General features: G+C 42.5%; 1 protein-coding gene across 1 annotated transcript in view; it reads left to right on the top strand.

Moving 5' to 3' along the window:
• Window positions 1-5,421: 5,421 nt before the first annotated feature.
• The window catches only part of LOC112215608 (cadherin-12-like), a 207,253-nt gene continuing 199,465 nt past the window's right edge, over window positions 5,422-13,209 (top strand). Inside the window, exon 1 of the mRNA XM_024374772.2 lies at window positions 5,422-5,782. The gene's annotated coding sequence lies outside the window, so the exon portion shown is untranslated. The remainder of the gene's footprint in view (window positions 5,783-13,209) is intronic.

Below are 13,209 nucleotides of genomic sequence, written 5' to 3'. Positions count from 1 at the left end.
AGCTGCCTGCCATCCAGGACCTCTACACCAGGCGGTGTCAGAGGAAGGCCCTAAAAATTGTCAAAGACCCTAGCCACCCCAGTCATAGACTTTTCTCTGTACTACCGCATGACAAGCGGTACCGAGTCTAGGACAAGTCTAGGACAAAAAGGCTTCTCAACAGTTTTCATCCACAAGCAATAAGACTCCTGAACAGGTAACCAAATGGTTACCGGGACTATTTGCATTGTGTCCCCCCCCCACCCCTCTTTTACGCTGCTGCTACTCTCTGTTTATCATATATGCATAGTCACTTTAACTATACATTCATGTACATACTACCTCAATTGGCCCGACCAACCAGTGCTCCCGCACATTGGCAAACCCTATCTGCATTGTGTCCAACATCCGCCAACCCCTCTTTTTACACTAGTGCTACTCTCTGTTCATCACATATGCATAGTCACGTTAACCATACCTAAATGTACATACTACCTCTTTAATCCTGACTAATCGGTGTCTGTATATAGCCTTGCTACTGTTATTTTCAAATGTCTTTTTACTGTTGTTTTATTTCTTTACTTAACTACACACACACACACACACACACACATACCTTTTTTTCGTACTATTGGTTAGAGCCTGTAAGTAAGAATTTCACTGTCAGGTGAACACCTGTTGTATTCGGCAAATAAACTTTGATTTGATTTGAGAAAGCTTACAGCTTTTGTAAAAATGTACTTTTCGTTGCAGTTTTGGGAGAATTTACGCAGCAGGTTGGTGACAGATCGAAATTTACTGGGAGGGAGGAGTGGTCGAAAATAGGTTTGTCAATCATTTTTTTGGGGGTTGCTTTGGGGAGGATTGTGTGGGTGTTTTTGGAGCACAGGGGAGAGCAGTGTCTTTTTTTACATTTTACATTCACTCTTCTGCTTGTATTTTCCCTATAAACAACGTCTTGACTGACTTTTGATATTACTCTAATAACGTTTTGAAACATTTGTGAAGGTTTGGTACAGCATGGTGTGGCTATTATTAAGCTTTAGCTACTATAGGCCTATGAGCGCGTTGGACTAGTAACTGAAAAGTTGCAAGGTCAAATCGCTGAGCTGACAAGTTGAAAATCTGTTGTTCTGCCCCAGAACAAGCCAGTTAACCCACTGTTCCTAGGCTGTCATTGTAAATAAGATTTTTTTCTTAACAGACTTGCATAGTTAAAAAGAGGTAAAATAAATAAAACATGTGAGGGCAGTGCATCCTGCACTCAAACTGACTCTGTTTTAGGCCTACAAATGTTACTCCTATAATCTAACACTATAAACTGTATCTTTATAAAAGTTATTTTGATCGGAAACGAATGATGCAGTAGCCATCGGCATATCTACCCATTTTTTTTGCATAAAAAGTTTTCAGAATTTGTTTCAGGCTGTTTTGGCCAACATCCCTTGTTTATTGATGTCGCTGGCTGCGCCAGGTTGGATCTGAATGCATATGGATGTACATTTAATTTCACAAATGTTCGTTAAATTAAATCTTTCCTGTCATGCTATCTGGAGCCAAATTTTCCTAAAGGAAACTCTGAAATGGCAAGCTTGTAAGAAGTGTACTTAAACTCTCCACTCAAACTAATCGGGAGGTTGAGCAGTTTTTTGTCTCCATCTCTGTAATGTGTCTGTATCAATCTCCCAACCAATCACCCAACCTCAACCCAATTGAGATGGTTTGGGATGAATTCGACCGCAAAGTGAAGGAAAAGCAGCCAACAAGTGCTCAGCATATGTGGGAACTCCTTCAAGACTGATGGAAAAGCATTCCACCTCATGAAGCTGGTTGAGAGAATGCCAAGCGTGTGCAAAGCTGTCATCAAGGCAAAGGGTGGCTACTTTGAAGAATCTCAAATTTAAAATATATTTTGATTTGTTTAACACTTTTTTGGTGTTACTACATGATTCCATATGTGTTATTTAATAGCGTTAATGTGTTCACTATTATTATACAATGTAGAAAGAAGTAACAAATAAATAAAAACCCTTGAATGAGGAGGGGTGTCCAAACTTTTGACTGGTACTGTATGTATTTATGTAAAAAAGAATTGGGACCACATTGGAAATAAGTCCCCAACTTTATTGTGCAATCCCAGTCACTCGTAAAAAAATCTTTGTGTATATGTACTTTTTAAAATAAAAAATAAACTTAATCAATCAATCCAATTGATGAAAGGAAAAACACATCTGTTACAAAACCCCAAAACGTTTAATGACATTCTGAGGCTGTCAAGCCAAGCCTTCAATCCTGGGTAAGCCTACAAGGTAGAAAGGGATGTATTTTCTGTTTTCGAGATTTAAAATAATCAATTTATTGTGGTTTAGAGAAGGCGAACCATAATATTTGAAGTGCCGAAGTCGGTATGCTTTGTTTGCTGTTTGTGTGGTACATTGGCACAGAAACCTGTTGGTGTAAAATTTGTTGCATGTAGTTTATATAATTATGAATTGCATCAAAATGTTGAAAATCTGATTTCCTCCAAGCTGATCATTGTCTGCAGCAAGCTCTGATTGTAGAGTATTAAAACACGAAGGGAGAGTGAATTCGTCTGTGGTGGTTGGCGAACCTTCTACCTTCTGGCCCGTTGCCTTGCAAGACATTGACTGTGCCATAAAAGCATGCTGAAGTGGCAAAGTCGATATCCACATTTATAAACACAGGGTCGCTACAGTTATTGTTATTTGCGGTTGTAAACATTATTTTCAGTTAATTCTATTAGAGGGAGGGTGTTCAATGAATTTTACTGGAGAATTAACTACCAGGTTAGGAGAATTAGGTTAAACTGTATCTCATCTAGACATGACCCTGAAACAATGGCAATAATAATACAAAGTTTGCTTTGCAGTTCATTTCAGTATGATCATTTCCACATGTACATTTACATGTTGGTCATTTAGCAGACACTCTTACAGTCAGTGCATTAAACTAAAGGTAGATAAAAAACAAATAGTCATAGCAAGTAAAATGGTTTCTGTAACAGTTACTGAGAATATTGTTGCTGTTCAGGTCGGCTACTTGCAAATTTATTGATGTATTTTAAAAAACAAAATATATGCATTTTAATTAAATACATTTCAAAATACAAGTATGCTTTAGTTTATTTTGATACATTGAGCTTTTTGGTATTTTATAATTGTGTTTTGTAATTTTTGCCCATCCCTGAATAAACCCCATTTTGTCATTTTGTTCCAAGTTTACTTTCTATTCTGGAATTATCTATGTACATATATTCAATTGAATGCAAGCAACTAAAACAATTCCATGTATATTAAGAAATTAAATTTCTTTGATACCATAATAAACCATTTCCAAATGTATTTTTTTCAGAAGACCTTCACATTTAGTAACCAGTTTTTACAGTGTAGGGAAAAGGGTGCCATTGGTGACGCACTCCCAGTGACTTTACTGGACCATTCTGACTAAAACTCCCCGCCGGCTGACGCCTCCTGACTCTGAGCATCCGTTCCACCTTTCTCTCGCTCAGTGAAGCATGTGCCAAGAGGATTAAAGATGGCGTCCTCTAGGGCGGCGACATGCCATCTGGACAGGAGTTGATCCGGGAGGGAGGGGTGATGGAGGGGGATAGTAATGAAAGCATCTCAACTGAGTGACTAATTAATGTTTGGTCTGTGCTGTTTATAATTTTGGTTAGTAGTGTTGTCAATCTGGAATATTATTTATCTCAAAAAGAGGACTTTGAGTGCCTGTAATTTTTACACATTCTACAAACAACAGTATTGCAAGGTGTAGTGGAGCATTCCATTTATGACAGATTTTTGTTTATTTTTTTTGGCACACAAATCATCTCAATTACTTCCCTAGTGACATTTCAATTGTTCTACTCTACTGTGGGTGTTTTAGTACATTAACTCCAAGGCACTGTTTTTGCCAATACATTTTTTTTATCAAGTGCACCATATAACTCATTTAAAAAAAAATGTTTTTCAACTTACTCTTGAAAGTTGTAATAGCAGAATGTACAAGGGAAAAACAATTGGTAGTGCAAAATCTTAAATCGAAAGCTGGACTAAATTCCTGCTGACCCCTCAGTTTGGGAACCACTAATGCAGGGGATGGAAAGGTTGTTGAAGTTAGCCTCTCAAATTTAACTGCCTTGATGACCTTGTTGTTGTTGTTTTCCCCTTGTATTATTGAGCTTGCTATTTTTTGGGTGCCATGCACCGTTGTTGTAATGCACTTTGCTTTTAGTATTTTCATGTTAAATTTGCTATTACATTTTATTCCTTACTCTGTATGTTTCCTTGGGTAACTTGGAAGGCGCAAATAAAACGCATTATTATTATTATTGTAGTATTACAATCTCCAAATTAAACTTAGTCAGGCAGTGGATGTTCTAATGCAGTAAAAAACTGCTCATCCTCAAGACAATCCTACTGTGATGTGGATTAGACATGCTAAATGCTAATGCCTCCGTAACCTTTTCCTAGGACTGATGTGTGTCATCTCCGTTTTTCTCATCACATTAAGATCTCATTTGAAAGGTTAAATCTCATGTTTCCTCTTCAATTTCCCAGACGTGAAGGAGAGACAATGTCTGATGTTACCCATCATGGCCAAGTGGAGTGGAGGAGTCCTCGTCTACATCCCAAATGGCATCCTATTCCCTATATACTGCACTACTTTTAACCAGGACCCATAGGGCTCTGGTCAAAAGTTGTGTACTGTTTAGGGAATAGGGTGCCATGTGGGATGCAATCGATGAGTCCATCTCCAAGTGGAGGAAACTAGCAATGCATTTAATCATGCAAGACATGGAAATATGAGAATGGAGGTCACATGTTAACGACTACTGACAGACTTCAGAGGGACCAGGAAGTTTGTTTTGATGTTTTTTACAGTTTTTGCTTTACTGCAGGATATAGAAAAGGTAAAGGGCTTGTTGTATTGTTTGTGTTCTGTGTGACGGGTTATGAGGGCATATTAGTGGAAGCCTGCTGATGTACCTGACTCTAATAAGAGTTAAGCCCTAATGGTAAACCAACCCCCTCCCCTTTTGCTATCTCTGTCTCTCCCATCACCACACTACTACAGTACTCCCCCATTTCCGTGGAATCATCTGTGAACACATTAGCTTGGACGAGATGCCATCCCCAAGTGGCACTACTGTCTTTCTGATTAGAATATCCCCCCAGTGACCACAGCGTACATCACTGGCTCTCTCACTGTAGGAGGGAGGGCTCTCCAGCTCCCTATAATCTGCTTGATGAAGATCCCAGTGCCCCGGGGACCTGACCGGGGGCTGCCTCACACCAATCACGGCTGCCCCAGCTCCCAGCGTACACGCAAGCCCTTCGCCACTGAGCCAGTCAGCGAGCTAGTCAGTGCTTACAAACCCTCTCTCATTCTGTCGCTCTCTTCCACTCGCTCTCTCACACACTCATACAAGCTTGCTTGCTCTCTCTCTCTCCCCTCTCTCGCTCGCTCTCACTCGTCATTGTAAAACCACAGGGAGACTCATTGTGGCTCCTACATTACCTCTCTCTCACCCTATTGTTTTATACTTCTAGTGGCACACGCTCCGGGATCAGCTCTGGCGTGGGCACTAGGCTATGCACAGAGAAGGATAATGAAAGAAACGCACCAACAAGAGAGGTAGGGGTAAATGAGAAAAGAGATAAGTAAAGAGCGGAGGAAAAAAGGAGAAGAGAGGAGAAGCTTGCATTGTATTCTTCACAGGGAAAAGAACCTTGGATTAAGCTGACTTTGAAACTGTTTGCTATAATTGTGATCATTCAAGGTAAGTGTGCTGTTTAATGATATCTTAGTTGGGCTGTGTTTCATTGTTGTTTTTTTTAGAAGGTAGGCTATGCTGATAATGAATATATTTCTCCTCCAAGTCAATGATGAACTAACTGAGTTACAGTGCCAGCAACTCATGGACATTTCTGTCACTGCAGCTGCCCCAAATGGCTTTCAAAGCCTCCTTGATGTCAATTTTTATTTTTTATGATATATATTTTGACTTGTCAATAAAGTCTCTTTCATTAACCCCCACCCCCCGGCACATGAGTAAGTTGTTAGATGTTATCCACACCACACGTGAGTAGGAATTGCATACAGAGGGAACAGAACCAGCGGGTGTCCTTGAAACAGTTCTTGCAGAAAGAGTTTGAGAGAGACAGGAGGTTTGTGTTCAGAGTACAGTCAGTCCTACTAAAGAATGTCTCCCATGCATGACTGTACTGTCTTTGTGGTCTTTAGGTCAAAGCGAGCCTATCCATTTGTTCATAGATGACACAGTAGGTGTCAGCGAATGCAGATTGGCACAAGCGTCAAAGCATCCCTCACTTGGACTGTGTGATGACCCTGTTTATAAGTCATAGTGAGTGATTTTTGTTCATTTGCATTTAAAAGGCAATATTGATGTTCAACTTGGCATTGGAAAGTGTTCAAACATTGGATATCAAACCATAGCCTGTCAAGTAGTTTGGGCAACATCAAGGAGCTGATTTCAACACTGCCTTGAGGGAAACCAAAAAGCAAAAGTAAACATTTTTTGATTGCATGTGGTTCAGCTTCACAGCAATGTTTAACACTCTTGTAAATCAGATGAAAACAAAACATTTTATCATTGGATTTGCTAAAATAGTTTTAGTAAGAGATTCCATTTAAGGAACATAACTTCACATGTGAAATCATGTGAAAGCATATTTTTGGAACACTTCACGTGATGATATTTCATATGAAGTTTTACATGTAGATGTTCATGTGATCACATAACCTTTCACATGTGGATTCAGATTTTCACATGTGAATATTTTTCACATGATACTTAACAGGTGATGCTCTGCAAACAAAATTGTGTCCTTGGGATACAGACACAAACAACACTTTTTACATAGTTTTTTCAAATCATATATTTGACACATGATTACATTGTGTATGTTTATTGAGATAGCAATTAATCTTCAAAATGTCCTCACCTGGGGTTTGAACTCACAGCCTCTTGGTTTACGGCAAGCCAATCTTCCTGCTATGCCACCATGTCTGTCTCACTAACTGATTTCACCTGTATTCCTACACTTTGGACTTATTAAAGGAAAAATATTATATTTATAATATTATATTTATAGTGATTGAGGCATTGCATTAAAACGGAATAATATGGCCTATCAATATTAGACAACTATACAGAAAACCCCTCAAATTGCTGAAATAAATAAATAAAATCAATGAGGAGAGAGAAGTCATATTTAACCGATAACTAAAATAGCAGTGCAGATGGTACTCTTTTGTGCAGAGATGTATTATAGGTAATGAATGTGTAACAAACTGCTACAGAATTTGCAGCGCAAAATAATTGTGATTTCAAATCTCATGTGGAGTCATATTGAAAAGACAGAACTACGTGATCATGTCAAATAGAATCATATTGTCATTGATGAAATATTTGCACACTATTTTAGTTAAACAACGTACCACTTACTTTAAAAGGAAAAGAGACGCATTTAACATATTTTAACAACTCCATTTCACATGTGAGTGTAACGGGGTGAGTGACTGGTTGCCAGGAAGTCTATCGCAGGAGAGCAGAGATGGGTGATAACAGGAGAACTTTAATATACACCCTGGCCCAAAGGCACAGGCGAGGCAGCACAAAGCACAACCACAGTAACATGAACTTGATAAACAAAACAAACAAACCTAGGTTTGAAACAAACCTAGCACAAGACCGCCTGTAGCGTAACACCCTACACAAAGAACATTTCCACACACAGACATGGGGAAACAGAGGGTAATATACATTTAGTCTGATGAGGGAATGTGAACCAGGTGTGCGGGGAAACAAGACAAAACAAATGGAAAATGAAAGGTGGAGCGGCGATGGCTAGAAGACCGATGATGTCGACCACCGAACGCTGCTCGAACAAGGAGAGGGATCAACTTCAGCGGAAGTTGTGACAGTAGCCACCGGCCTCAGGGACGACCCGGAGGGCGAGGTGCAGGGCAATCCGGAAGAAGACGGTGGACTCCCGCAGCATAGAAGGGTCCAAAATGTCCTCCACCGGGACCCAGCATCTCAACCTCTGGACCGTAACCCTTTCAGTCCACGAGGTACTGAAGGCCTTTCGCCCAATGCCTCAAATCCAGTATGGAGCGAACGGAGTACGCCGGGGCCCCCTCAATGTTTAAAGGGGGCAGAGGAACCTCTCACACTTCAGACTCCTGGAGCGGGCCAGCCACCACCGGCCTGAAGAGTGACACATGGAACGAGGAGCGGCAGGTTTCGGGTCGAGAGCCAGACCCGGTCCCCAGGTGCAAACACCGGGGCCTCACTGCGGTGACGGTCTGCGCTGGCCTTCTGGTGCTGGAGGTGAACATGGGCGACGTCCCAGGTCTCCTCCGCGCACCTGAACCAGTCATCCACTGCAGGAGCTTTGGTCTGACTCTGATGCCAAGGTGCCAGAACCGGCTTGTACCCCAGTAAGCACTGGAAAGACGAGAGGTTAGTGGAGGAGTGGCGGAGCGAGTTTTGAGCCATCTCAGCCCAGGGCACGAACGCCGCCCACTCCCCCGGCCAGTCCTGACAATAATACCACAGAAACCTGCCCACATCCTGGTTAACTCTCTCCCCTTGCCCATTACTCTCAGGGTGAAAACCCGAGGTAAGGCTGACCGAGACCCCCAGACGTTCCATGAACGCCCTCCAGACCCTCGAAGTGAACTGGGGACCACGATCACACACTATATCCTCAGGCACCCCTTAGTGCCCGAAGACATGTGTAAACAAGGCCTCCGCAGTTTGTTGGGCTGTAGGGAGACCAGGCAGAGGGAGGAAATGGTAGGACTTGGAAAAACGGTCCACAACGACCAGGATTGTGGTGTTTCCCTTTGAGGGAGAAAGATTGGTGAGGAAATCGACTGACAGATGTGACCAAGGCCGTTGTGGAATGGGTAAGGGCTGTAGCTTACCTCTGGGCAGGTGCCTAGGGGCCTTACACTGGGCGCACACCGAGCAGGAGGTAACATAAACCCTCACGTCCTTTGCTAAGGTTGTACACCAGTGCATCCCACTCAGACAGCGCACCGTCCGACCGATGCCTGGATGACCAGAGGAGGGTGACGTGTGGGCACAATAGATCAACTGGTCATGGACAGCAGACGGAACGTACAGACACCCAGCAGGACACTGGAGGGGAGCGGGCTCTGCAGGTAACGCCCGCTCAATGTCCGCGTCCAGCTCCCATACTACCGGTGCCACAAGGCAGGAGGCCGGGATTATGGGGGTATGATCCATGGGCCGCTCCTCTGTGTCATACAGCCGGGACAGTGCATCTGCCTTAACATTCTGGGAACCTGGTCTGAAAGAAAGGGTGAAAACAAAACGGGTAAAAAACATGGTGCACCTTGCCTGACGAGGATTCAGTCTCCTCGCTGCCTGGATGTACTCCAGGTTGCGGTGGACAGTCCAGATGAGAAAAGGGTGTTGAGCCACCTCAAGCCAATGTCTCCACGCCTTCAAAGCCTTGACCACAGCCAACAGCTCCCGGTCCTCCACATCATAGATTAGCTCCGCTGGGCTGAGCTTCTTCAAAAAGAAGGCACAGGAGCGGAGCTTCGGTGGCGTACCCGAGCGCTGAGAGAGCACGGCTCCTATCCCAGCCTCCGACACGTCCACCTCCACCGTGAACGTCAAAGAACTGAACTGAACTGGAAAGGGCCTAACCACTGGAACAATGGGGATGCCTAAACTATGGGCAAATGCTCTGTCGATAAAATTCCCAGCCGCACCTGAATCGACGAGCGCCTTATGCTGTGAATGTGGGGAAAACTCAGGAAATTTGGCCTGCAAAAACAGATGGGCAACAGAGGGCTCTGGGTGAGAATAGTGCAAGCTCACCTGGGATGACGCCAGAGCGCTCTGCCTACTGCCACGACCCCCAGAGGAACCAACCCGACACCGACTGGCAGTGTGACCTCTGCGGCCACAGATGGTACATGTGAAGAGCCCCCCTTCAGGGCTTTCCCCGAGAGGCACGAGACGAGGGCGTACACCCCCTCACAGTAAAAATGTGGGTGTGCTTTTCATATGCACATTTTTTTTAATCCAGAAACAACACAGCCTTCTTTGGAATGTTCACATTGCAGGTACGACTTTATATACTGCATATTATAGCCCATGTTTACATACATTGCTGAATTACCTTAGTGAATTTGAAGATTTCTGGTAGTATCCAAGGGGATTTGTACCAACAACCTGAGAGAATATGAAAAGGCAACACACACTACATGATATGCTACATGTGGAATAAGGGATCATAGATGCACCATGTTATTCAGATGAGCTGTAGAAGAAGATATGAGTACAGCATATTAAATATCTACACTGCTACACCGCACATACCTGTAGGGTTTACATGTGGGGAGACAAATTGAATGCACACGTAGAGAGTTATGCATCTCAGTGATCCATTGCTGTGGAGTATTTGTTTGTCGAAAATCCAATGCATTCATAATGCATTGCATACTGGATATGACAGGATATAGATTTTAGGGAGAATTGAAAGCGGTGAGCAAGCATTTTATTCAGTGGTTGTTTTAGTATATCTACTCTGCTGAAAGTATTTCTTTTTTAAGAAATGATTTGGTAACATAATGGTAACATTTTAACTAAACCCAACAGGTACTTTGATATGTGAATATAGGTAAATATTGCCAATTGGAATGCTGTACTGAAAACAATGCAAATGCTGTGTGCATTCACAGTCCTTTCATCTCCATTTTCTGTAATGGAATTCCAAAGGAGAATACAATGTATATATGACAGTGATGACATGTGACACTTCATGAGTTTCCTGAATCTCGTCTGACATCATATTTATGCACAGGCATACTCCCCGACCTATACCTTCAGATTGCATGCAAAACCCACACTTGCCTACACTGCTCTGCACCACTTTCTCAGAGCAGATCTAATGTCGCACTCTTCAGAGGCATATACATAGCTGTATTTGGGCTGTGTTGCAAAGGCACCCTATTTCATACATAATACAGTACTTTTGACAAGTGCTCATAGGATAAGATCTTTGGGCCCTGGTCACAACAAGTGCAATATATAGGGAATATGCTGCCATTTGGGACACATCCCTTGTCTTATCACCATTCAGCTGAAAACACTTGCTTTAGAATAATCAAATCATTCTCCAAGGAGTCCACTATTACATAGAACAGGAGATGGCCCTCTTGAGCAGTATCTATGGAGGGTATACAGGAGAGAGTTTAGCATTCAAAACATGCACCCACACTGTGTGTAACTACATGAATTATGTGATAAACGAGGGAGACATATAATGCATTAATGTACACTGGCGATGGTGATGCTACATGACTACAGCACATGTCCTGTCTGTTACATTGCTTAGCACTTCTGGAACTGACTTGTGTCAATAGCATTTAGATAACATTGATGGGCCGGATGGAGTTCCCTGATAATTGTGTTAACTTATTGACAATCCCATTTTGTACAGGTCTGGTTAGATTAACAATTTAGAGTCAGGTGACAATCTATTAGATTTGTTAATTGTAAAACTTTACAGTAAACTCAACTGTAACTGTTCTGTAAACCTACATGTAAATGTTCTGTAAACCTCATAGCTATCCAAGTATCTTTGGGTAATCCACTACACTTACTGTTGCATGAAAGGCATGCATCTCCCACAACAAGACAGCAGCAAATACACTCAGCTGAGTTGTGACATCCCCTACGAACCCTCTAATGGAGTTCTTGAGTCCCAAATGGCAGCATATTTCCTACTTAGAATAATAGTTTCTAACCAGAACACTATGGGCCTGGTCTAAAGTAGTGCACTCAAAAAGGGAACAGGGTACGATTTGGGATGCATCCCGTGTTAACCTCTTCTCATGGTTCTACCCACTTTTACTGCGCTCCATGTAATTTTAATGGCAATACTGAGTGGCTCCACAAAAAGACCAAGTCCGTCTGCAAATTCCTCACTGTCACTATATGAAATAATCTGTAGCACTGTTTGAACAGGGGAAAGAGAAAGGCCTGCATCACAAATGGCACCCTGTTCCATTTATAGTGCATTATTTTAGGGCTCTGGTTAAATGTAGTGCACTATATAGGGAATAGGGTGCATTGTGGGACGCATTCAGAAAAAGGAGGGTGTTTATGGATGTGTGTCCTGTATTTATTATCATAAGAAGAGCAGAAATGATCAGTCATTCGGATATGCCACCTATCACCCCCTTCTGCCGAATGTGTCGGTCAAGAGACTTCTGCTTAAATGGGATCAATACTTGAGATTGTTTGGAGTCTTAATTGTAAAACTTTACAGTAAACTCAACTGTAACTGTTCTGTAAACCTACCTGTAACTGTTCTGTAAACCTCATAGCTATCCAAGTATCTTTGGGTAATCCACTACACAGAACTGTCTCCCAAATGGCACTCTATTCCCTACATAGTGCATGTGTTTTGACCAGACCCTGCAGACCTTTAAGACAAGGCTCAGACAATCAACAGCATGATTCCTAAACTTCTCAAATTAAGGTCCTGCCGTGATGGATGAGCCTCTGTCTACAGGAGGTATTGCTCCTCATTTCCTTCTGACTGATGTGCACTCCAACTCTGCAATTATTTAAATAGATTTGTCTCCATTACTTTGTCAAGTTTCTGGAGGTGGTATCTTCTCCTGTGTGCTGGAACACCTCTTTAGAGAGGAGAAAAGGAAACCTCCAACAATATTTTCCAAATCATTTTGGGAACCACTCATCATTTCAATCAGATGACATTGGGTTAGTTTAAAAATCGACTGTAACGTTACAGATGTGATCCCCTGGGAGTGTAGTTAAATAATATGACAGAAGAACAGACATCATTTTGCATGGGTGTCTGTCTGTTTACCCTAGTGAACTGTAAGCTGTAAGAGTGTGATGCAGTGTGTTAGCTAGCTGGATGGCGAGCTAGTGGGTCCAGCAGAAACGGCCAAACCTAGTCCTCTGAGGACCCGGCTGGCCAGGAGATGTGCCGACTCTGCAGGACAGAGATTATTGTGTGGCCATATCAGAGTACAGCCACCACAGACTCCTCCCTCCCGCACTGCCACCGCTTGGTTCTGGCACAGGGGACAGAGTCAAAGCGAGAGAGAAAGGCATGGTTTTCCCTTTCACACAAAATGTTATTGACATTGTACCCCTGTTCA

Source organism: Oncorhynchus tshawytscha, linkage group LG16, assembly GCF_018296145.1.
Source record: "Oncorhynchus tshawytscha isolate Ot180627B linkage group LG16, Otsh_v2.0, whole genome shotgun sequence".
In the NCBI taxonomy this organism is placed as follows: Eukaryota; Metazoa; Chordata; class Actinopteri; order Salmoniformes; family Salmonidae; genus Oncorhynchus; species Oncorhynchus tshawytscha.
The sequence above is the reverse complement of the archived record's forward strand: the minus strand, read 5'-3'. Positions and strand labels throughout refer to the sequence as shown.